This window comes from Corythoichthys intestinalis, chromosome 13 (genome assembly GCF_030265065.1).
Source record: "Corythoichthys intestinalis isolate RoL2023-P3 chromosome 13, ASM3026506v1, whole genome shotgun sequence".
NCBI classification, from domain to species: domain Eukaryota; kingdom Metazoa; phylum Chordata; class Actinopteri; order Syngnathiformes; family Syngnathidae; genus Corythoichthys; species Corythoichthys intestinalis.
Window position 1 is genome coordinate 37,896,923 of NC_080407.1, and position 25,849 is coordinate 37,922,771.

The following is a 25,849-nucleotide window of genomic DNA, read 5'->3' on the forward strand; positions in this document are numbered from 1 at the left end:
TACAGGATATTCTTTTTATCCAAGTATTTTCCCCAATAGCTAAATAAATGGCTTGAGAAGGACCAGTCAGCCCGTCGAGGGGGAACTATTCACAACGAGGACAACGCGACGAAGAGAGCTGCAAAATGTCATTGTTTCTGTCTCTTTACTTCAATATTTTTACAGGATATTCTTTTTATTCAAGTATTTTCCCCAATTGCTAAATAAATGGCATGGTCATGACAATGGAACAGCCTTCCCCCCGAAATCCGCACCACCACGGATGTAGGTCTTTTTAAGTCTCGGCTAAAAACACACCAGTCCATTTTAGAATTGATTTCAAACTTTTACTGTTTGTTTTTAATTCTATTAATGGGCTCCATCTTATCTATCGGAAATTTTAACTTTTCGTAACTCTGGCAGGACTCTTCGCTCGACCGGCCAGCTTCTTTTAGATGTTCCAAGGTCAAAACTTAAACAGTGGGGAGACCGATTGTATGGGGAAAAACCCCTGTGACCTTTTTGTGACCCGCACTGGTTCCACCATTATTTAATGCACGTATATATAACAAAGTATATATAACAAAGTACGACTGTGTACTAAAGCACCATGGGTTCCTTCCTTATTCCATCATTGTTACACAACAATGATGAGCCTAACCATGATTGGACACGACAATAAAGAGCCTAACTATGATTGGACAGGCAGTGTGTCTCCTGAGATCAGGGGTTGGCCCCCCTGATCTCACGTGACCTCTGCATATAAGAGCGGACTTTTCTGGGCACACTTTGGGGTCGGTTGTAGGACTTCACGCGTAGTCGCTCGCCCGGAGTTTCCTTTGCTCAAACCAGGAACGTTGTGTGGCCCTCCGTTCATTGTCGACATGGTAAGAGCTTGATTTAAATATCATAAAGGAACTCATTGCGCTTTGGTGTTAAGATATCTGTGTTAGCTTCGAGAACTAATCCATATCTAGCGCCATGGTAATGTGTAACTGATATGCTGAACCGTTAACTGCTTTGTGTAGCTGACTGAACTGATAACTGATATGTTGAACCGTTAACTGCTTTGTGTAGCTGACTGAACTGATAACTGATATGCTGAACCGTTAACTGCTTTGTGTAGCTAACTGAACTGATAACTGATATGCTGAACCGTTAACTGCTTTGTGTAGCTAACTGAACTGATAACTGATATGCTGAACCGTTAACTGCTTTGTGTAGTTGACTGAACTGATATGTGTAACCGTTAACTGTCGAGTTTTGTCTTTGCTTGCTTTTGTGGGACTGTAATCGATTAAGCTTTAATTTCTCCTGTTATCCTCTTCATTTATTCATTTCATTTACAATTTCTATTCAATAAACATTGCTAATAAGCAAAAGTGTGCCTGTTATTCTACTCACTGCGAACCTGTTACGAAGTTTCTTTCATCTTCCATGAAAGTGTGATCTCGATCACTTCGTATAAAAAACTGATTATACGAAATTTGCTTGTTTGACGCTGCAATTGATTATGAGCAGTGTCAGGGTTATTTTACATTATAGCTATCTCGAAATTGTTGCTGATAATTTCGTAAAACACCGATCCTTTGCGGTTGCTGCCCCCAGGCTGTGGAACAGCCTTCCCCCCGAAATCCGCACCACCACGGATGTAGGTCTTTTTAAGTCTCGGCTAAAAACACACCTTTTTAGACTCGCCTTTTACAAAGATTAGGATAGCCTGGTTTTATTAGCTTAAGGGCTTTTTTAATGTTTCTTTTCGATTTTATCGGTTTTATTGTTTTACTTGCTGGAATTTTATTGCGATGCGCTCTTTGTTTTATTTTATTTTGTAAAATGTCATTGTATAATATTTTCCTGCCTTTTATTTATCTTGAGCCATGTTTTGTTGTAAAGCACTTTGGGGGCCTTTCGGGTTTTGTAAAGGGCTATATAAATAAATTTGATTGATTGATTGAAATAACAGTCTTGTGCTAAATGGAATATGAAATAATAAAAATGCACTTATTCAGGACGACATGGCAAAATTACTCCATAATGGTCAGAACTGTCGACTTCACCTTTACTGTCGCACCTCCCAAACCATATTTTATGACACCTAAATCGGACATGTCATTTCCCTTCCCCGGCTTCGGAGAATGTAAACAAACCAAGAGGCGTGACAGCTAGCTGACATGCTAACCCGAACCGAGTGATGTTTCAAAGTCTTCGAAGTGTGAAAATCACACATAACTAGCCCAGATTATTTGACATGACGACTGGGTTGTCGATTATCTTTGTGGATCGGCAAACCGCCCGGCGGAGAGCAATTTACAGTTCCTTCCGCGGAGGAGGGTGGCTGCAGTTGTTGTGCAGCTAACGTACAGCTAATGTGACCAGTGTCAGAAGGTGGGACCACAGCTCAACATTGTGAAGAAACTGGATTGTATCAAGGTAACCATCTAATGTAATGGAGAGTGATTTTATTTGTAAATCTCTTTTTGGACATTGTGTAATGCTCTTACCAACAGGTATCTGCTGTTTGGGAGCTGGTGGGAATCGACCTCACAGGTCCATTGCCCAAAACATCCAGAGGCTATCAGTCAGTCAGGCTGACAGCCACTGATTATTTTTCCAAGTGGGTGGAAGCCTTTCCCCAAAAAAACCAAATCAGCTGAGGAGGTGGCAAAAAATCTTTGTACCATGATATACAGACATGGCTGTCCCATAAGAATACTTCCGGACCAAGGACGAGAGTTTGTAAATGAAGTGAGTCTTGTTATATCATTTAGATCAATTTGTGTAGTTTCATTTTAAAGTAAATGTGACTGTACGATGCCGAAATGTAACTATGTTGATTTTTGTTTTTTAAGATTAACAAGAAAATGTGTGAACTGCTATGCATTGAAAGCCGCTTACCACAGCCGCTTACCACCCTCAAACAAATGGTTTGGATGAGAGAACCAATGCCAACATTAATCGGTAAACATGTTAGTTTTGTTTTGTCATTACCGTCCAGTATTCTGAATTAAAATGTTTTACCTTTTCTTGTAAGAGCTCTGAGGAAGTATGTAAATCAGGACCAAATGACTGGGATGAATACCTGGATCCAGTGCTTTTCTCATTGAGATCCAAAATACAAACCACAACTAAATTTTCACCATTCCTCTTGATGTATGGTAGAGAGGCGAGGTTTCCTGCGGAAGTGCCTCTCGAACTGCCAGTAAGTTTCTGTCCATCGTTAAGCTTGAGGGCTTGTCATGATTTCTATTTATTTATTTCTATTTTAGTTCATACACATTTGTGTATGTCATAATACTCTGCTTATTGCCTTTTTTTGTTGTTTTTATTCAAACATTCGAGCTCTCTAAGATAATGATAATAATAATAATAATACATTTTATTTATAACGCACTTTACATTTGAAAACAAATCTCAAAGTGCACATCGCCAGAAAAAAATAAAATAAATAAAAGGACTAAGAATAAAAGAGGAAAAGCTATATTCTTTTATATTATAAAAGATAATATTACCATCAGAGTACGACACGTTTGTTGGAGAGCAAGAGCAGGTAAAATGTGAGCTACATGAAAAAGTGAAAATAAATGTGAAGTCATCCCAGGACAAAATGACTAGAGAATTTGAGAAAAAAGCTGCTAAAAAGTACAAATACATGGAGTATAAAGAAGGGGATGAGGTTCTGTTGTTAAATGTGAGGAAAAAAAGCAGGAAAGGTGGACGGATGGAGCCGGACTACAACGGACCCTATATAATACAGTCACTATTTGGGAAGAGTGCCATATTAAAATCACTGAAAGGTGTACAATTGAAGACAAAATATTGATTGTCATTGGTCACCTGAAACCATACAAAAGGAGTGGGAGTTGAGGAGGCTGGCCCTGGTCTTACTTCAGAAGACTGTATAACCAAGAGTGAAAACTCAGAGAGGAAGTCTGTGATTGTGTAAGTGGGAAAACCCGCAAGTAAAACAAATTACATTTTAGACCAGGAGTCAAGACTCCAGCCTCCTAGGGTTGTTTCCCTTTCTTCTCCTAAGGTACCCACTAGGTCTCAAGATCTCATCCCAGAACTGACCAAAATGAGTATCGAAGAACAAAGTGCCAATGTTTAAAAAATAGTGACCTGTTGGTCATTGGTTTGACCTGTATGTCATGGGTTCGACCTGTTGGTCTTTTTTTTTTTCCGCATGCTCTTGCAATATCCTGTTCTCAGTCCTGTCTGCTTGCCATCAACAATAATAGAGACGATTTTTTCACTTTTGAGGTAAGTATGTGAGGATTTCGATATGAACTACATTTTCTGGTTTATCGGTGTTGAGTTTTGACCTGTTGGTCATTTGCATGTTTGCACGAATGATGACCTGTTCCTGGTCATGTTTCTATCCTGAATGACGGTAAACTGAAGCATTTTTACATTTTAAGCATAATATTAATTTTGGATGTCCTGTGTTGCAGTGCACCAACTATGGTCTAAAAAAGATTCTGGCCAAGTGGAAGCTGTTGTAGGACCGTTTAAGTTACATGACAACTCTTTCAGAAGCCTACATGGAAATAATTGGTTGGCTGATGAGGTCAGAGCACTCACACACTTGAAATGACAGAATAATTTGAAAGTCATTCTTGACACTAACTTTTGTTTCATTTCAACAGATCATTGATGCTTACTTGCACAAACTTTTGCAGTAAAGTACTGTAAGTCAAACCCCATACAGCCATTTTTTCTTGTTTTGTTCTGTTTTCACATAATATGCAATAACAGAAATCCATATACAGAACAGAATCCGTTGTTGCCACTGCCATTTTCTACTGTGGCCAGTTCAAAGTTGGTGAAAAGGTAAACCAAACTCCTTTGTCTTTTTATATACTGCAGTCATTATTTTGATTATGAGCCAACTATTTGTTGGATTTGGGTTTATGTGTGTGTGTTTTTTTTTTTATTATTATTCATATTTTTTTTGTAGATGACATGGCTAGATGACATGGCCCGACTGTCAGACATGAATCTGCCCAGTGAATGTTGGTAATCACTGGATTTTAATGGTATTAGCCCCAATTGTATAATTACTGAACTCATTTTAAAGAGCATTTACTATGTATACATTGGATTTACAGATCCTTTCCCCCCAAAAAATAAACTAGAAAAATGTATTTTAATTAAAATAAAAACAGGATATCCTTTTTTGGGGGGGGGGGGGGGGGGGGGGGGGTCTATACATAATCATTATGGAAACTACTTGAAGAGGGGATGTATATATGAAAATGAGATCACCTAACTAATGCTTAAAAATTCTAATCTGCCAGTTATGAGATAACTGTAGCCATGGTTCTGTAGAAATATGGCTGGTGAAGATTGACACTCATCCTCTTTATTTTCTGTTTATTTATTTTACAGATTGTAAAACCAGACAAATATTGGGCCATTTTGATAGCCCCAATGGGCAATGAAGAACAATATGAGTGGAAAATTCTCCGGAATTTGAGGTTGGTTAAAAATTATACCGTATAAATGTCCTTATGATATATTTTGGTTTGTTTTTTCATAATACTTTGAAATCTTTTTAATCAACCATTTAAACAATCAAAGGAATTTCTGGAAGAGCAGAAATGTGCCATCAAGGCCATGGCATCAAAAAATGCTGCCACACAAATTGCAGCAGGATGTCTCTAATCGTGGAATCTTAATTTTGAAGGTACTCTATAAACAAAACTAATTCATGTATTCGAGGTTGATGTGTATATTTTAACACTAAACATGTCCTTATACAGTTTGCAGAGCAGTATTTAAAATACGAAGAAATTCACTCCGTAGAAACTAACATGGAGGCGATGGAAGCCGCAAGACTTCAAATTGCAGCCATTCTTTTGATGTGCAAAGGTGATTATTGTCAAGTTAGAGTACTGTTTAATGGCACAAACACGTCCAATGCAAAGGAAATGATCGGGCATCTACACTACCAGAAATGAAATATGAATCACAATAATAAAGTTTGGCTCCTACTAATAGTGTTTACACCAAGCTGTGGTACATGGGCCATAGTTCAAACACCAGAAATCAAGTGGACCTGTAGTTTGGAGAGATTTGTTTGGAAGTCAAGTTATTGATTTGTAATATATGGTTTGCTTGATTGTTTTAGTTTCTATTGTTATTTTTTTCTCATTGCAGAATCTGTGGATGAGTATTGTGTGTCCTGTTCAATGCTGCAATATGATGGTGAACAAAGCATCATTGATATGGTAAAGTGACTCGTAGATGCTTGCATTACTTGTTCATAGATAACGTGGGGCTTCACTAATGTGATTTTATTTACTTTTACACGTTTAAGGTGGAGTGTGACTTTTGTTCACGGTGGACACATACACAATGTGCAGGACAACACCACGATACCTTTGAATGCAGAAAATGCAAGTTGAATTCCACAGAACTGAAGAATTAAAATACAAAAATTGATGTCAAATTTCAATGTAACATGATTCACTGCTTTCGTCGTCTACCGTGACATAATGTTATGGTTATAGTGTCCACTGCATATGGGGGGACACATTCTTCAAATATTTGCAATGTTAATTTAAAAAATAGTTCTGTGACAAGAGATGTCACTGTAGCAAAAAAAAAAGACGTTTAAATCCATGTTTCAGGCAAGGTAAGCCTTTTTTTTTTTTTTTTTTTCATAATTAATGGCAAAATTATTCAAAGTACATTACATATTAAAATCAGCTTGATACAATTGAAGTGTTTACTTTTTAATCCCTGATTGTGTGCCAACAGCTGATTTCTCACATGAATCACTTACTGATCATATGTTAACAACTTTTGTATAGTTATGCACCTTTCAGTATCACATTTTGTTAATTGGTGTGTCTTTGCAGAATGTTGCGTTGATTAAATTTCTCTGCGCTTTGTGTGTGACTAGTGTGTCTGTGTCCTGGGTTAGGGAGTGAATGAATGGCCACTTTGCTACTTGGAGTGGTGATCCCATCTCAAATGCGACTATTTAAAAAAAAAAAAAAAATTGCCATGAATCTTAACCACTCCTATTTAATGTCTATTAAAGAACATCAAAAGGGAAAAAAAAGCTTGACACAATTGGCAATGAAGGAAAGTCAAAACAACGTAGTTACTGGAGCATCGTTAAAGCATACTTAGGTGGGCTACTCTGGTCGCGTTTGTTCGCACGAAATAAAAACAAAAGGGGTAAAAGGCACAGCAGTATTTGGTATGATTAAATATTTGAAGGCTGGGGCATAAAATGTTCTCCAATACAGGTAAAACCAATGTATGAGAACATCGTCGTAGCATACAGAGGAATGCTACTCTTGTTAACACTGGAATATTGTAATATACGTAGGAATGCTTCTCTGATCAATTGTACCAGTCCAAAATAAAACCAAAAGGGACGGTTGTCTTTTGTGAATAATCTAAAATGTGAAGGAAAGAACGTAAACAGTCTTCCAATTCTAAAATTATCCACCGAAAACATTGTTATAGCATACGTAGAATGCTACTGTGATGAGGTATGCTCGCGCGATAGATGTAACTGTCACACTGGCATTCGGGTATGCTGTCGTGATAAAGCGTGCTGGATTGGATGGCCAATTTAATTTCTTCTAGCATTTTCCATAATGCAGGTCTGCCAATTCTACTCATGCACAAAGACGAGGGTTCGCCACCTCTATTCATGCACAACGCACAAAGTTAAACTACCGGTAGTAGTGCAAACTAGCGTCTTCCTCGACACATATATTCCACATGTCTCACTCCCACATTCCATGCTCGAGCGCCCCTGGCGGCCGTCAGAAAAATACACAAATTGGCCGCATCATTGCAAACGCCGCAGGACCCAAAATGAGAGAAAAAAGTAGCGGCTTGGAGTCCGGAAATTACGGTAGTTTGTCATGTATCAGCCTATGGTGAACCTACTTAATTAGTTGCACACTCCCCACAGTGCACGTTTTTGTTGACGAATATATTCCTGGGCTAAATTTTGTTCCATGTAATCATATTTTGTACTTTGGATGATTCAAAGGAGCTATTGAGAAATATTTTGGAATTGGAGGTGGAGTGCCATCCTCTTCACAAAATGATGATTTCCCCAAATGTACAATTCAAGGTAATGCTTGGCATTGTCGTCTACATAGTTATGAGATCAAGAATCAAGAAAGATGCACATTAAGTTACAATTTTAATACATTTTTACAAAAATATGGGCCCCTTGGCATTATTTTGCTTGGGGCCCCCAAATGGCCTCGGCCGGCCCTGTCTAAAATACTTCAAAATCGGCAAAATCTTGACTTGAATCTATCTTTAAATGATAAAACCGTTTTAAAATTTTCACTTCAAGATATAATAAATAAATGACTTCCAAACACAGCAAAGGTTACCATGTTTTTGTTTTGTTTTTTTTAAATGGGGAAAAAAACATGAAAGGTAACACCAGTTACTTTGCCAAGTAACTAATTACTCTTACATTCAGGTAACTGAGTTACTAACTCAATTACTTGTTGGGAGAAGTAATTTGTAACTAATTCATTACTTTTTAAAAGTATGATTAACAAAACTGGTCATATAGATGAAGTCTGCAGAATGAAAAGTGACGAAAGCGGAGATTTTATTCTGTCAATTTGTTGCCGAACAAAATTTGCCTGCAACATCACTTCTCAGAATTAGCAAAAGAAATGTTCCCTGACTCAAAGATTGCATCGGTGAGTTAATATTATCAATTGACCTTTTTAATTTATAATTGGACACACTAACGAACTACCTTCTAGTCAACTGAATTGCGAGCTGAAGTACACCCATGAAGACATGATAGAAATTGCCAAAAGTGCAACATACAATTATGACAAAAGTCCCTTTTAATTTTAGTAATCATGATGTAGCTGTAGATATTGTTCTTTGAGTGCTCCAGGTTATATGTTACAATATTAACAATATATTCATATTATTTCAAAAATTGAGTTTTATTTTTGTTTCATATTGCACCCTTTATACAACGTTGTAAGATTGCCAACGGCCTTGGGTCGACAGGTATGCAATCACAGATATGGGGGGCGGGCCGAGTAGCCGGCCATTGGGTACTGCGATTGGATAGGGATTGCTTCGGTTTCAGAAATGACGATTGAGCGGTTCCTCCATTGCTAATTCAAATTGGAATGGACATCTGTGTTTTTTTGTGCTCTTTAGCTGCTGTAGTTACCTCTTCAAGCATGACTGTTGATTTCACTGCTCATCTTGACATCAGTGCATATGTTATGTTTACGCTGAAGCACTTTAGTTGAATAAATGCACACAGAACTGCACCATTGTTTTTCGTTTGTGTTATAGATTTTACGATGAACTATCACTTGTGACTTCAGTGACATAAAATATTTCAGTGCCCTAATGTAGTAATGTACGGATAATAACGCCCATGTTCAGGCTAAATTTAAGTTCAAGAAGTGTGCCTAAGACTAAGACTAATTCAGAATTTTGACAATTCTTTTTGGAAAAAAAAATGATGGATGCAAGTCAACACATGCATCTGAAGGTTCCATGAGAAAAACAAACAAGATTTAGCAAGGGTTATAGATATCAGAGCGCTTATTACACACTTTTCTTTTTACAAATTTGAAGAAAAGGTTTCATTAGGACCTTATTTTTCAAATTTTGGGATTCTCTGATAATTGCTTCATGTTGCAGGTATTTAAGAGGATATATATATATATATATATATATATATATATATATATATATATATATGTATGTAGTCCCCAATTCTTATCAAATTCACAATAATCTTACGTTAAAATTTTCAGGAAGGTAAGGGGCAGAAAAGTTTTGTACAGAATGTGCCAAAAACCTATGGTTTCTCCAAAATTTCCCGTTCGTTTCTAATGGCATGCAGGGGTTAATTAGTGCCATAACATTTTCCGGCATCTCTTGATTTTGGCCTCCCTGTTCCGGGACTTGTTTGACGAGATCTGTTATCTCTTGTGTTTAATTAATTTACAGAAAAAACCCCAAGAATTGTATGTTGTTTATAAAAAAAAATAAAAAAAAATTAACGTCATTTGAAAGAGTCGGCGATTTGTTGATGACGAATCACACCACTCCCCGACATAAAAAAAAAAAAAAAAACATCTACGGCACCTGGGGAACAAGCAGCCAGGAATAAATATTATTAAACATTATTTCAACATGCCTAAAAAACAATTGAATTTACAGTTTTTTTCCCCAAAAAAGGAAGAATATGCCTCTTAGTCTTGTTTAACTGGTAGAATTTGTTTCAAAAGACAGGCTTTAATTTGTTATCGTTATGCACAGACATCACGCAAAACGCAACCCTTTTCCAAGCAGTGCTCTGTCCAGGTCTGACTAACGCATCTCCTCCTCACAAATAAAACATACTACAATTTCAGGGGGTTTTCGGGCTGGAGTGGAGCCTACGAATAAACATAACATTTTCGGGGGGGTTTTCGGGCTCGGGCCTACGAATAAAATTTTGTTTTGTTTTTGGGCTCGAGCCTACAAATCAAGTTAATTGATCCGCCTCAGGCCGGTCGTTCTTTAATACCCGCGTGCAGGGTCGGGCTGGATTTTTTTAGGCCAGATCTTACCTCTGCACACAACACAGAGTGTAGTGAGGGTCAGGAGGAAAAAAAGCTGCGTTCATTGTTTCCGGACCGGACCCGTAAATGTGGTTATGTGGGCAATTGCCTGTGCTGTGCAGAGAAAAGCCAGAATAGTTGTTGTCATAAAATTTATACCATGGATATTATCTGAAATTGAGGCTTGTAAGTCCCACAGTATGGAAAGTGGGCATTTGCGTGTTGTTTTTGACACCAGTTTTTGCCTGTGCTCCGGGACCTGTGCGTGTCTAATCATCCCTGCGCTGTCATATGTACTTTGCGTTCTGGCACCTTACGATTTATGAATTAAGCACTGCATGCCATTGCCATGTACGTCATTCCATTCATTTCCAATGGGCAAAATTTGGGTAGTTGCGATTTTTGATCAAAACTTTACAAAACCATTGCAGCCCATTGACATTCAACTGGCGCTCAAGTAAGTCCATGCCAATGACGGCCATTTACGTATATATATTGATGCCAATCTACTTGGATTCCAGTGACGAATAAGTAAGTCGACGCCATTGACGAACATGCACTGTACGTCAAAATATCAAGAGGGAATGACCTTTTATCAACAGGAAGTGACACTGAAATGTCCCCAAATCAACAGGAAGTGACCTGAAATCAACAGGACGTGACTCCCAGGGGTTTACCTGCAAAAGCAAAGCTACCGTCGCAATTTCTCCCGAAATTACATTTTCAAGTTTAGAAACAAAATTCAGGCGCAATCATTTTGATGAAACTCTTATTATATTGTTGCCTGGTACACCAGACTCACCGCTGTTCCAGCTATTGAGTCTGGCCACCATTCACGCGGATACAATTTCCAGGGCGGAGCAAGCCACAGCAAACAGACAGCGGAGTGGACCAATCAGTGACGGGCAAACGTGACGTGAAATGGCGAGGGCAGGACGAGGGACTTGCGCGCGGAAGTAAACATACGAAGAGAGCAGAGTTTATTCGACATGGCTAGCGCGAGACAGACTGTTGTCAATGACTCGTGTCGATGTGTTTTTGGTCATTTAAAACAGATTTTACCGTGGATTGGAACATATTCTCGGCTCTCCCATTTACCATCTGTGTTGTTGAAGAGACGACTTTCGATGCGCAAGAGTGACGTTGCTCGTGAAGAACACGTCACACAAATAAACGAATCTGATTTGTCGATTGATTTTGTACCTGCTCGAAAGGCCGTTAATGGGATGGTTCCCAGACTATTTCTCTCAGTGTTTGAAAAATACATGGAGAATAGTCTGGCAGAGCCAGGCAAATTATATTGTGGAAGTGGTTCATGAATGTCTTTTTATAATCACATCAGAGCAACAAAATACTGCAAAGGCAAATTTGCAGTCAAGCATCTTTATTTATTGACGAAGCTTAGAACTACATAGGTTTTACACACCCAACAATAAAATTATCAAAGTACATGAAATACAGTTTACACCAGTACTTCTCAAATAGTGGGCGCGACCCCTCAGAGGGGCGCAGAGCAATACCAGGGGTGGCGCATGTGAACGGCGAACATGCTTTTTTTTCTTTTTTGCGGTGCTAGAATAAAGTGTACTTGCACATCCAGTCAGTGGGTGGCAGTGCCACTCTCATTTTCAGAGTGTGCGCTGTATTTTTGAACTAAGCAAGAGCACACAGAAAAGAGATATGACAAGCTGTGCGCCGTTTGCGAAAGCTGTTTTCCGGCTGGACTCACACAGTGACCCACTGTCTTCTCAGGTTCTTACGTGTAAATGGTGTTATACTTATATAGCGCTTTTCCACCTTTCAAGGCGCTCAAAGCGCTTTACACTATCTCGCCATTCACCTACTGGTGACACAGCACCAGGAGCAACGTGGGGTTCAGTATCTTGCTCAAGGATACTTAGGCGAGTTCATCAGGGCGAAGAATCGAACCCACAACCTCTGGGTTGGGGGACAACTACTCTACCACTGAGCCACGTTTCCCCCCGAGAAGTGCCATTTTCGGCTTGGGATCGTCACGATGACCACGCTCACCTACGGTTCTCCCTCGGCTGCCGAGAATGCAGGCCGTATGCCTTTTGGCTTTGACTTTTAATACAGTGGGAGATGAGGAAAGAACACTGCTTACTGTGTTTAAAAATGATTATAGCAGACAGCCGGAAGCCAAATCAATTAAAACGCCACTTAAATACATTAGACCCCAATCTCATTGATAAGCCGCTTGATTGTTTTTCAGCAAAAACGTGCCAAATATTGCCAACAGTTGTCTCGCTTTCTCAGTGTTATATCAGTAAACCAGTGAGCACAGTTAGCATGCTCAGTGCAAAATAACCCCACACCATTGCAAAGGTGATACTGTGAGCAGCGAAAATAAAAACTGCCCTTCTGTCCAAAACCACATTTTTTTGTCTTCTATTCAGTTTTGTTTTTTCGGTCCAATTTTTTGGCATATTGTCCTCATGAGTTAATGTTTCTAATCAATATGAATGTGCTATTATTTACTGATTTTAGTAGATTTTATTTTTCAGTATCAAATGGTCAGAAATGTACTTTTGTGTATTTTTAGTTTGGATGTGACCTTTTTTCAAAAACTTTTTTTTTTTTTTTTTAATCCAGGCAAATTGATGCGCTTTAAGTCTTTTCTGTTACAACCAAAACAATGTTAATAAAGTTTATTATAAGTTGATCTATGTTACTTTTTTCTTTAATAGAAAAAAGCACACAATGTTAGGCAGAGATGACTTATCATTGAAATATTATAGATAAATGATACTATTTACAGTGGCGGCAGAGAGTTTGGGGGGGGCGCGAAACATTTATGTCTTCCTTGGGGGTGGGTGGGGGGGTAAACAGAAAATAATTGAGAAGCACTGGTTTACACAAACAGATGCTTCAATTGTTTACTTTCAAGCTTCCGAGTATTGGTACGACCTGCTTTCACGTGCTTGTTAGCTGGATTTTGTAAGCTACGATATGAGGGTATCACCCACATCGAAGAGTTTCAAGTTAATGCCTGACATCCTGTATTCTTTACATCGAAATGTTTGACATTACTAAAGTATATTTTAGAAATTTGTATAGATTGGAAAGAGATGTCAATAAATAAGACCCAAAATTCTAATCGAAAATTTAATGTGTATTTTTTTTTCTTGTTAATGGAAACACACTAGCTTAAGAAGCATAACAACAAAACAATCATAAAATAAATTAAAAGCAGGATAAAAGTAAACAAATTAGGTCAAGATAGAGCAGAGATGAGGCTCATGGTGTAAAAAACAGTAAACAGGTGTGTTCTGAGTCTAGATTTGTATATACAGTATATTACAAAGATAGGGGGGTAGGGAGTTCCAGAGCTTTGGGGCACAGTGACTAAAAGCTCTGGAACCCATCACACTTGGCCGGAATGGAGCGGACTCATGTGCAGAATTCAGTCTTTTATTAGCATAAATGGCCAGAGGCAGGAACAAACTGAAGGCGACCCAGAAGGAGGAAATAACAGGCTATGAAACAAAATGATACGAGGAACAAGAGAGCCAGGCAATATGCACTGAAGTAGAGAACTACAACAAATGACTTAGCATGAGGCATAAAATAACAAACTGCAGTCAAACCCTATGATCACACTTACTATGTCCAATAACTGCGGCTATGAATGCTGGCAGTAACAGCAAAGAAGAGATTTTGACGTGACAAAAAATGTAAGCACATGAGGAATGGGCCACAGATGGGAACAATAGGTAATCACAATCAGAGACAGGTGAGGCAGCAGGAAGGGTGAGTGGCGGAAACCGGAGGGTGAGGCTTCAAAATGGAAGAGACAACAATATACCTAGACAGGAAAACCCTTACCCAGGTGTGTCAGAACCAGTGTTTGGCACGTTACTTTAAAAAAGTAATTAGTTACATTACTCACTACTTCTTCCAAAAAGTAACTGAGTTAGTAACTGAATTACTCTATAGTAAAAGTAACTAGTTACCAGGGAAAGTAACTATTTCGGTTACTTTAAAAAGAATTTGTGGTATGTCAAAGAATTTGAAATTTTCTGAGCAGTATTCGAGTCAGTGGAATAGAGAAGAACAGACAGGTAGTTAACTTGTTAGGTGCTTCAGCAGATTTGAATTGCTTACCACAGATGTCGACAAAAGCTTTGCCCTGGGACATAAATTACACATTACATGCAGGTTATTTCCTTTAATTTCGACAAACTTGAAATAGTGTCTGTATCTCCACCTCTTAAAGGACAATTTTTCTTCTGAATGCTCTGCCATCCTGACCCTGTGCATCTGTTTTGCGTGTGTGTTTGCCGCACGCGCGGTTCCGGTTTGCTTGTGAAATCACCGGCTCTGATTGGCTTACCACGACACATGACTCTAATGCCCCTTTCCCACTGAAACTAGTGGGTCAACGCGCGTTTTTTCCAAGCCGATGCAACCCACTAGCAATTGGCATTTGGCACCTTTCCCTTTGACAAAAAAAAAGCCGTCTTTTTTTTTTCACCCGTCTAACCCCCCACCCCTCCTCAGCCGTGCGTAAGGTTACGTGACATCACCACGCTAAGATCAATGTCGACAAGTGCGACCGAATTCATTTAGTTCAAGGAAGTAAACAATGCAGAGCATTATGAAATCCTCCTTTCCGTTTGTGTTCTCTGTTTTCATGATTTTTACTGCCCTCAAAATGGTCAAAATGCGGCAAAGGATCAACCCTGCTTGTGCTGGGGCAACGTAGGCGACGTGAATTCTTCTTCTACTAGCTTTGTTGTTAGCATCGACGTGACTACGGTTGTGGGGCGTGTTAATTGGGAGGCGACTGGCATGTTGTTATGACGCATTACGTAAGATTAGCGTGTTGGCTGTTGACCCGGGGTTTTGCTTTCACACTGCATGACGATCAGAGCCGAGGTGATTTTAACGCGGGTCGCTTGGCGGGTTGATTGACACGGGTCGAGGCGGGTCGCTGCACCTTTCCCACTGCCACCAAAAGCCGATTGTTAGTGGGTTGACACGGGTTTTTTGGCCAGTGGGAAAGGGGTATAACCCTCAGCCAATCACAATCACTTCCATCGCATCTCTCGAGGGGCTGCATTCAGGTAGTCTGGTTTCCCGACAATTCACGTCACCTTCAAAGCGTCTGCCGTCCTCAAGATGGAAGCAGAATTATTGCTGGCTGACAGTGGGAGATGGGAACGAGGCTAACGTCAGGCGTAGCAAACACAGAAACGTTACCAAACAACTGAAAAGCATTGTCTAATTGAATGAGCAGGGACAAACAGCTTGGAGTCAGAAGTACGTGCACTATTCTCGAACCTGAACGCACCCCAAGTCTTGGATGACAAATCAACAGAGCAGAGAGTTGACTCGACACGGCTGGTAGTTTCTTCAATTTATTCAGAGTAAGTAACGCACCGCTTTTGACCGTCAGTAACGGTAACGGCGTTGTAACGGCGGGAAAAGTAATTAGTTAGATTACCCCGTTACTGAAAAAATAACGCCGTTACGTAACGGCGTTATTTATAACGGTGTTACTCCCAACACTGGTCAGAACCAAAGGCAAAGCATCACTCTGGGCTTGAAAACACAAACTGTATTGAATTATGTGTAGTGTGTGTTACAGCTGGATTCCCTTTTCCCCGGTTACACGGGTAGCGACTAAATGAAGTCTTTTGACCTTCCAATTTTATTCTTGAACGGGAGGATTCCAATTTTAGTTGTGGATGAATATTTTGTTTGTGTGTGTTTGGTTTCTTTCAATAAAAGTAAAGAAACAATTACAATCACTGACGTCAGCATAACAAATTATAGCATCAGTCTGGCATTAGCAACATTGTTTCATGTATTATCTTTCGGCCAAATTAAGGTACTTGGGGAAATGAAAACATGGGAGGTGCTATACTCAACTTGTGCCATCAAGTTTCCTTTTAGCTGCACGAACTGCATGAATAACAAACTTTGCATTTTTATATTAGCAAACAGGTTATGAATAGTAACGGAATGTCGAAAATAATCGGCATCACCTAGCAAAATGGGCCCGAAGAAGGTGCTGACTGCCGAAGAGGGCGGCCATATCAAAGGATCTCTTGACTTCCTATCAGAGGAGGTCTCTGTGATTAAGTTGACGCAGAAATCAATCCTGAACCTGGTGGAGGAGGTGACGGCTCTCCAAATCCAGAATGCCGAGAAGGACCGGCGTCTGGCGCAGTTGCAGTGCCGAGTGGCAGAATTGGGGCAGCACACAAGGATCAACGATGTGATCGTAACTGTGCTCCGGATCAAGCCTTGGTCGTACGCCTGGGCCGTGACAGATAACATTGGGGAGCCCACCGAGTGAGCAGGATGTCGGCTCTGTTGAGCAACAGGTGGCTGTATTTTTCCAGTCCAAAGGGATTGAGGTGGATCGGAATAACATCGGGCCTGCCATCTCTACCCCGGAGAGATGACAACGACAAACGAGGTGTTTTCATCAGGTTTGTTAACAGAATGCACAAAACCGCACTGTTAAAAAAAAACAAGGAGGTTGGTGAAGGGAACCTACGTATTCATGGGAACGAGCATCTGACTAGGCAAAACGCACTGGTATGAAAAAACAAGGGAAAATTCAGCACACATGGACATCAAACTGTAAAATATTCATCAAACTAAATGGGACACCAGAAGAAGCCAAAACATTGGTCGTCAGGAGCATGGAGGTATTGGTCAGGTATGAATGAGCAACATGGACTGTGAGGTATGAAGACACACACCATTATGACACACCCATCACCATTTACAGACAACAGGAATATATTCCAAAGGATTGCTGATCATGGGAATCTAGAGCTCAGATTATTTCAACATACCGAACATAAATTACTGGATCTGGAGAATGATATAGATTGAGTGTGACAATATGTCGATACAGCGATATATCGCGATATTTTGCAACCCGATCGGTTATCGATATGCTCTCGCCAAGTATCGCTACTTTTATTTAACATATTGGCCATACAATGGAGTATGGCTGCTGTAAACTGCTCAATGTTTGTTGAGCAATTCTTTGGCGGTCCACTAGGGGGGCTCGGGAGTGGCGGTGAATGTAAAGTGCGCACAAGTTGTCTAGAGAAGAAGAGAGGAAGCTCCAAGTGGGTTGAAAAAATAAAAAGGCTTCGTGAGAACGCTGGAGGAAAAAATGAGAAAAATATTGCTACAGATCACACATGGGGACACACTTTAGATTTTACACCAACAAGAAAGGAAGTAAGGTGAAGAAGGACTTTGCTGTATGCAAGAATTGTCTAGCAAAAACAAGGTTCACTGGGAGCTGGTGACAAAGTGCACACCGGATTTCTTCACTGCTTCGCTTTCATCACTTGAGGTAAGAAAGTTTTGCAATGTAATTGATTTTTAATTTACATGTATTATTTTGATGACATTTGGTGTTGAATGATATAAAATAAACCAGGACCCTAAACTGGATGAAAATGAGTATCGAACAAGCCCACATGAATTTGCCAATTTATTTGATATTATTTGAGAACCACTTTCCATCTAGTTTACTACACAAACTGTTATTACTGCCATTTTGATACAATAAGCTATAAAAATGGTTTGAATAGGTTCCAAGTTATATAAAGTGATGTGCATGATAATTAATGTAGCCTACATATTAAAAATAGGAAATTATTACATTTTTAATTTCTATACATTCAATTCATATATTTTTTAAATTTAATACTTCCAACACACACAAAAATCTGGATTTCAAATCCAAAGCTATGAAGTAGCTAATATTTTTGTTTTATTTTGTTGTTTTTAAGGTGAGGAAGACTGTGACTGACCAAGTCTGACATCTCAAATGCTGAAGCAGATAGTGGAAGTGCTCAAACCAACGCTTATGGCAACAAAGGTCATATACGAAGAAAAGACCCACCAATTTTATCATTGCCCCACTCCAAGCTCAACTGCCGACTGACACCTACAGCACTGTTTTTTTTTTTTTAAATGATTGAAAACTTAAAAGAAATTAAGGGTGCCATGCATCATGATCTCTCCAAGAGATATCAGTGGTTGTGGTTTGTTTCCTATTTATGTGCAGGTGCACAATTTGCAGCAGATTTATATTTTACAGCAATGTTGCATAGAAAAGGTGTCACTGTTTAATAAATGACAGTATTTTTTGTATTTTGAAATATCTTTTTTTTCCCCATTTCAACAGTTGTCCATCCATCCATCCATCCATTATCTTCCGCTTGTTCCGGGGTCGGGTCGCGGGGGCAGCAGCTTTAACAGGGAAGCCCAGACTTCCCTCTCCCCAGCCACTTCAACCAGCTCCTCTGGCGGGATCCCAAGGTGTTCCTAGGCCAGCCGAGAGACATAGTCTATCCAGCGTGTCCTGGGTCGTCCCCGGGGCCTCCCGCCGGTGGGACATGCCCGGAACACCTCTCCAGGGAGGCGTCCGGGAGGCATCCGAACCAGATGCCCGAGCCACCTCAGCTGGCTCCTCTCTACGCGGAGGAGTAGCGGCTCGACGCCCAGTCCCTCCCGGATGACCGAGCTTCTCACCCTATCTCTAAGGGAGAGCCCGGACACCCTGCGGAGGAAACTCATTTCGGCCGCTTGTATCCGGGATCTTGTTCTTTCGGTCACGACCCAAAGCTCGTGACCATAGGTGAGGGTAGGAACGTAGATCGACTGGTAAATGGAGAGCTTTGCCTTTCGGCTCAGCTCCTTCTACACCACTACGGACCGGTGCAGAGTCCGCATTACTGCAGACGCCGCACCGATTCGCCTGTCAATCTCCCGCTCCCTCCTACCGTCACTCGTGAACAAGACCCCGAGATACTTAAACTCCTCCACTTGGGGCAGGATCTCATCCCCGACCCGGAGAGGGCACTCCATCCTTTTCCGACTGAGGACCATGGTCTCGGATTTGGAGGTGCTGATTTTCATTCCAACCGCTTCACACTCAGCTGCGAACCGCTCCAGTGAGAGTTGGAGGTCACGGCTTGATGAAGCCAACAGCACTAAATCTTCTGCAAAAAGTAGAGATTCAATGCTGAGGTCACCAAACCGGACCCCCTCAACGCTTCGGCTGCACCTAGAAATTCTGTCCATAAAAATTATGAACAAAATCGGTGACAAAGGGCAGCCTTGGCGGAGTCCAACCCTCACTGGGAACGAATTCGACTTACTGCCGACAATGCGGACCAAACTCTGACACCGGTCGTACAGGGACCGAACAGCCTTTACCAAGGAGCTCGGTACCCCGTACTCCCGGAGCACCCCCCACAGGACTCCTCGAGGCACACGGTCGAACGCCTTCTCCAGATCCACAAAACACATGTAGACTTATCGGGCAAACTCCCATGCACCCTCGAGGACCCTGCTGAGGGTGTAGAGCTGGTCCACTGTTCCACGGCCGGGAAGAAAACCACACTGCTCCTCCTGAATCCGAGATTCGACTTCTCGGCGGACTCTCCTCTCCAGCACCCCTGAATAGACTTTACCAGGGAGGCTGAGGAGTGTGATCCCTCTATAATTGGAACACACCCTCCGGGCCCCCTTCTTAAAAAGGGGGACCACCACCCTGGTCTGCCAATCCAGAGGCACTGTCCCCGATGTCCATGCAATGTTGTAGAGACGTGTCAGCCACGACACCCCTACAACATCCAGAGCCTTTAGGAACTCCGGGCGGATCTCATCTACCCCCGGAGCCTTGCCACCGAGGAGCTTTCCAACCGCCTCAGTGACTTCAACCCCAGAGATCGAAGAGCCCACCACGGAGTCCCCAGACTCTGCTTCCTCAAAGGAAGGCGTGTCTGTGGAACTGAGGAGGGCCTCGAAGTATTCTCCCCACCGGCTCACGACGTCCCGAGTCGAGGTCAGCAGTACACCATCTTCACTATACACAGTGTTAATGGTGCACTGCTTTCCCCTCCTCAGGCGCCGGATGGTGGACCAGAATTTCCTCGAAGCCATCCGGAAGTCGTTTTCCATGGCCTCGCCGAACTCCTCCCATGTCCGGGTTTTTGCCTCGGCGACCGCCGAAGCCGCAGTCCGCTTGGCCAGCCGGTACCTGCCTCCGGAGTCCCACAGGCCAAAAAGGCCCGATAGGCCTCCTTCTTCAGCTTGACGGCATCCCTTACCGCTGGTGTCCACCAGCGGGTTCGGGGATTGCCGCCACGACAGGCACCGACCACCTTACGGCCACAGCTCCGATCGGCCGCCTCAACAATGGAGGTGCGGAACATGGCCCACTCGGACTCAATGTCCCCCACCTCCCCCGGAACAAGGGAGAAGTTCTGCCGGAGGTGGGTGTTGAAACTCTTTCTGACAGGGGATTCTGCCAGACGTTCCCAGCAGACCCTCACAATACGTTTGGGCCTGCCAGGTCTGGCCAGCATCTTCCCCCGCCATCGGAGCCAACACACCACCAGGTGGTGATCAGTTGACAGCTCCGCCCCTCTCTTCACCCGAGTGTCCAAAACATGCGGCCGCAAGTCCGATGACACGATTACGAAGTCGATCATCGAACTGCGGCCTAGGGTGTCCTGGTGCCAAGTGCATATATGGACACCCCTATGTTTGAACATGGTGTTCGTTATAGACAAACCGTGACGAGCACAGAAATCCAATAACAGAACACCACTCGGGTTCTGATCGGGGGGGCCATTCCTCCCAATCACGCCCCTCCAGGTCTCACTGTCATTGCCCACGTGAGCGTTGAAGTCCCCCAGGAGAACGAGGGAGTCCCCGGAGGGGGCGCTTTCTAGCACACCCTCCAAGGACTCCAAAAAGGGTGGGTATTCTGAACTGCTGTTCGGTGCATAAGCACAAACAACAGTTAGAACCCGTCCCCCCACCCGAAGGCGGAGGGAGGCTACCCTCTCGTCTACCGGGGTAAACCCCAACGTACAGGCGCCAAGCCGGGGGGCAATAAGTATGCCCACACCTGCCCGGCGCCTCTCACCTTGGGCAACTCCAGAGTGGAAGAGAGTCCAACCCCTCTCGAGAGGATTGGTACCAGAACCCAAGCTGTGTGTGGAGGAGAGTCCGACTATATCTAGTCGGAACTTCTCTGCCTCACACACCAGCTCAGGCTCCTTCCCTGCCAGAGAGGTGACATTCCATGTCCCAAGAGTTAGCTTCAGCAGCTGGGGGTCGGACTGCCAAGGCCCCCGCCTTTGGCTGCTGCCCAACTCCCTACGCACCCGACCCCTTTGGCCCCTCCCACAGGTGGTGAGCCCATGGGAAGGGGAACCCACGTTGCCTTTTCGGGCTGAGCTCGGCCGGACCCCATGGGGACAGGCCCGGCCACCAGACGCTTGCCTTCGAGCCCCACCTCCAGGCCTGGCTCCAGAGGGGGGCCCCGGTAACCCGCGTCCGGGCAAGGGAAACTGGGGTTCATTTCAACAGTTGTATCGTAGAATATCATGTATCCATTTTCTGACCAATATATCGGTAATCGCTGTATCGTGATATCGTGAGATAATCGTTATCGTGAGCATTGTATCGCAAATCGTATCGTATCGTGTGATGCCCTGGGGTTCCCACTCCTAATATAGATCCAGACAATAATTACTTATTTAATACCAAAATCAACTGCTGCTATTACACGGAGGAACAGTACAACTCTACCATTAAAATGAACAATAAATTATCAGTAATACAGCAGAAGTATGTATGCTAACTTTAGTAATATGAGAGAATATCTGAATCAATTTATAAGACCATTCAAAATAATTGCCATATCCGAAACATGGCACAAAGCAGATAAAGGAATGCATTTTGAACTGGATGGTTATGAATTTAACTGAACCAAAGGTTTAATGTCATAATCCGCTGTATATATAAAGCACCAGGCTCTAGCATTGAAGCATTCAGGGACTGGAAAGGAGAGATGTTTTCAAAAGCCATTCAAAAGGTTGTGTTCATTTTTGTGGATTTCAATATTGATTTGCTCAATCCAAACAAGCACCAATCGGTTGATGAATTTATCAATACCATGTACAGTATGAGTTTGTATCCAAAAATCACCAGACCGAGTTGAATCACAACTTACAGTGCTACTATAATCGATAATATATTCACCAAGGACATCGAAATACAGTAAGCGAGCTGTTAATTAACCAGATGATTGATCACCTACCAGTTTTTACAGTTTATAACGGCACCCAGCTAAGAAATTTGCCAGAGCAGAATGTCAAGTACAGGCGACTGAGGAACTCATTTAAAAGGATTTATTGGCACAAAATTAGGAAAATGTACCTTATGGAATTGACATTGACTGTGTATATGAAACATTTTAAAAATATATATATATTCACATCATTATATGATAATAACTGTCCAATACAACGGTACAGCAGAAAACAAAAGTATGTTGGACCAAATCTGGCAACAACAACAAAAAAAGTTTATCTGAGGAGTGGAATAGAAACCTCATTGAAAGGAATCCCAGCTCAATGGCCTAACTTACAGCAGTGGTGGAAGAATAATTGATACTGTAAATACATGTAAATGCAAAACATCCACTGATTGAAATTTTTTTTAATAGACATGGTCACATTGTGTTGAAGAAACGTATGCGGCGATCCGTTGCCGACCATTACGGTACGTGACGTCACCATTTTGTTTCGGTAGTACTTCACTCTAATCGGCCGAATGATTTCGTCAGTGTTAAAATTCTAATTTTTTTCCAATCTTCATAAAGCACAGAATTTCTTGAACTCATTTGAGTCAACGTTTATTACAGCTCCGCGACTCGGACCATAACAAACGTAAGCACACAGACTTCCTGTGTCCGTCAACTATATCTGTCCCTCGGGAAACTCAAACCCAAATAACAATAGCTCCTATTGTTACTGTCGTGTCGACAGCGATGAGCTCTCACGGTTTCCGACTGACGTTCTCACTTTCATTTTACCATATCAATCCATGGAAGAAACATTTATTCATCATGATGAAACAAGCAGGTTAGACGGCAGCCTTTAAAAGAAAAGTCATATCTGTTTTGTTTTCTCCTAGATTCTGATAAGTTGAAGAAGTTGTCAAATCATATTATTACCGTAAATATTGTCAGTTTATGGTAGTGTTTTGAACTACCAATGTGCTATGCTTGTGCTGTGTTACTGACTGGTGAAAGTCAGTAAAATGACATTTCTGTATCGTTACACGAGCTGTTTTCTTGTATTCTTCTATTTATTGGTGCTAAAATTAGGGTGCGCATTATAAACGGGTACAATAATTTCCCCTGGATTTTGCAAGTAAATTTGGGGTGCGCATTATACACGGGTGCGCCTTATATTTGGGAAATTACGGTACTTAAATCTTAAGAAAACATTTGACACTATTGATCATGACATTTTAAACAATAAACTTGTAAAGTACGGGATCGAGGGGGGGGTGCGACTAGACTGGGTGAAGAGGGTGACTATTCATCAGCATGCTTGGACATTGCTTGTGGCATCCCCCAGGATTCAGTGTAAGGTCCAAAACTGTTTATTCTTGATATAAATGATATACGCAAAGTTTCAAGAATACTAAAATTAGTTTTATTTGCAGTTGACGCAAGTATCTTTTGCTCTGGGGGGATGTGCATGAGCTCCTGGGGTGGGTTTCTGGTGAAATTTGTAAACTAAAGACATGGTTTGACACAAACAAATTATCATTAATTTTAAGTAAAACCAAATTCATGTTATTTAGCAGATACAATAAATATAGTCAAGTGCAAATACAGATAGATGGGGTGAATATTGAAATGGTCTATGTAAACAGGTTTCTTGGGGTAATTGATGACAAGGTTAACTGGAAAGCTCATATAAAACATATGTAAAGTATCAAGAAGCATATCAGTCCTGAATAAAGCTACACAGTCTTGAGAATAAATCACTCCACATTCTTTAATCCTGCCATATTTACACTACTGTGGCAGAGGTCTGGGGCTAACACTTATACATGTACAATAAAATCACTATTTATTTTACAAAAATGAGCCATTGTTTCATTTTCAAACAGTTCAGCTCATGTACAAGGCTATACACAGGTGACTTCCTGCCAATATACAGAAATTGTTTTATTAAACAGATAAGGTCAATACAGTTTGAGGGGGGAGCTTCACTGACAGCATCAGAGGGTACAGACTACATTAAAATGTTTTTGTGTTTCTGTTTGTTGAGTGACGCTGTGAAATAAACTAGATGAGGGGCTCAAGCAATGTCCAAGCGTCACTCAGTTTAGGAAGTGGTACAAACACATGGTTTTCACAGGGTATAGAGAAGAAGAGGGGTTCAAAGACAGGTGGTGTTCAAATATCTGTTATTGGCTTTGTCCTATTTATTGTTGTTCATCTTGCATCTTATGTATATGGTTATTAACTTTATTTCTTTGTTGATATGAGGACTCGTCAAATAGGGCGAACTGATATACTGTAATTAAAGAATAGAAAAGGGGGTGTTGGTGTTAATAAGCAAATGCTTCATCCTCCTCCTTTTTGGACACAATGAATAAATTCTGATGTTATTAATATTGTCTTAAATGTTGTTGCTGTTATCTCAAGTATTATCATTGGTTTAGTCAGTAAAAAAAAAAAAATCTCATGTCGTAAGTAAAGCATTCATTCATTCAAAACAAATGTGTTCGTTGGCTGTCACCGAGTAGCATATGTGATTGCTACACGAAAGTAACAAAATAAATCATCCCGGACAACGGTCAGAGACGTAAGACAACCAGAGGATATAACATTTCAGAAAGACAGGGCATATGGTGGTAAAGGATAGATTGTTGAAACAGGAGAATGTCATTGTCAGTGGCGTAAGGCTACCTCTGGATCAGGTCTGCTCTTTTGTCCTGACTTTTTTGGCCCTCGACATTCACGCCATATCTTTAACTGAACATTTGTATGTTCTTCCACATCTTTACCAGTGAATTTGGCACCAGGGGCATCATTTTTGGACAGAATTGGTAGGTTTAGCTCAGTAAACATCTCTTTCGTACATTATTTACATGAATGTACCATGAGGGACAAATGCATATTTGATGACCCCCAGCAACAGTTTCTAACGTCATGAATATTAATGAGCAAAGGTGACATGTTACATGCGGTACGCTATTTTAATGAACATCCAATATTCTTAAGTAGTTAAAATTGAGGTTTTGCATTTAAGAAATGTGGGGGGGGGGATTAGGAGATGGAGTTACTGCTCGTTCTGTGAATGAAAATTTGTTTGTGTTATTGGAATAACTGTGCCAAAAGCAGTTTTATCTAAATGTCAGTGTTTTTCCGAGGTTTGACCCCCCCCCCCCCCCCAAAAAAA

General features: G+C 41.4%; 1 long non-coding RNA gene across 1 annotated transcript; it reads left to right on the plus strand.

Annotated features, from left to right (window-relative positions):
- The first annotated feature begins 476 nt into the window (after nt 1-476).
- LOC130929115 (uncharacterized) lies at nt 477-9,501 on the plus strand. The gene is made up of 13 exons (XR_009066813.1): nt 477-2,412; nt 2,490-2,727; nt 2,832-2,940; nt 3,014-3,181; nt 4,434-4,549; nt 4,629-4,670; nt 4,752-4,812; nt 4,940-5,018; nt 5,371-5,459; nt 5,563-5,668; nt 5,745-5,853; nt 6,142-6,212; nt 6,302-9,501. It is a non-coding gene; the product is annotated as an uncharacterized LOC130929115 (long non-coding RNA).
- Nucleotides 9,502-25,849: the final 16,348 nt, after the last annotated feature.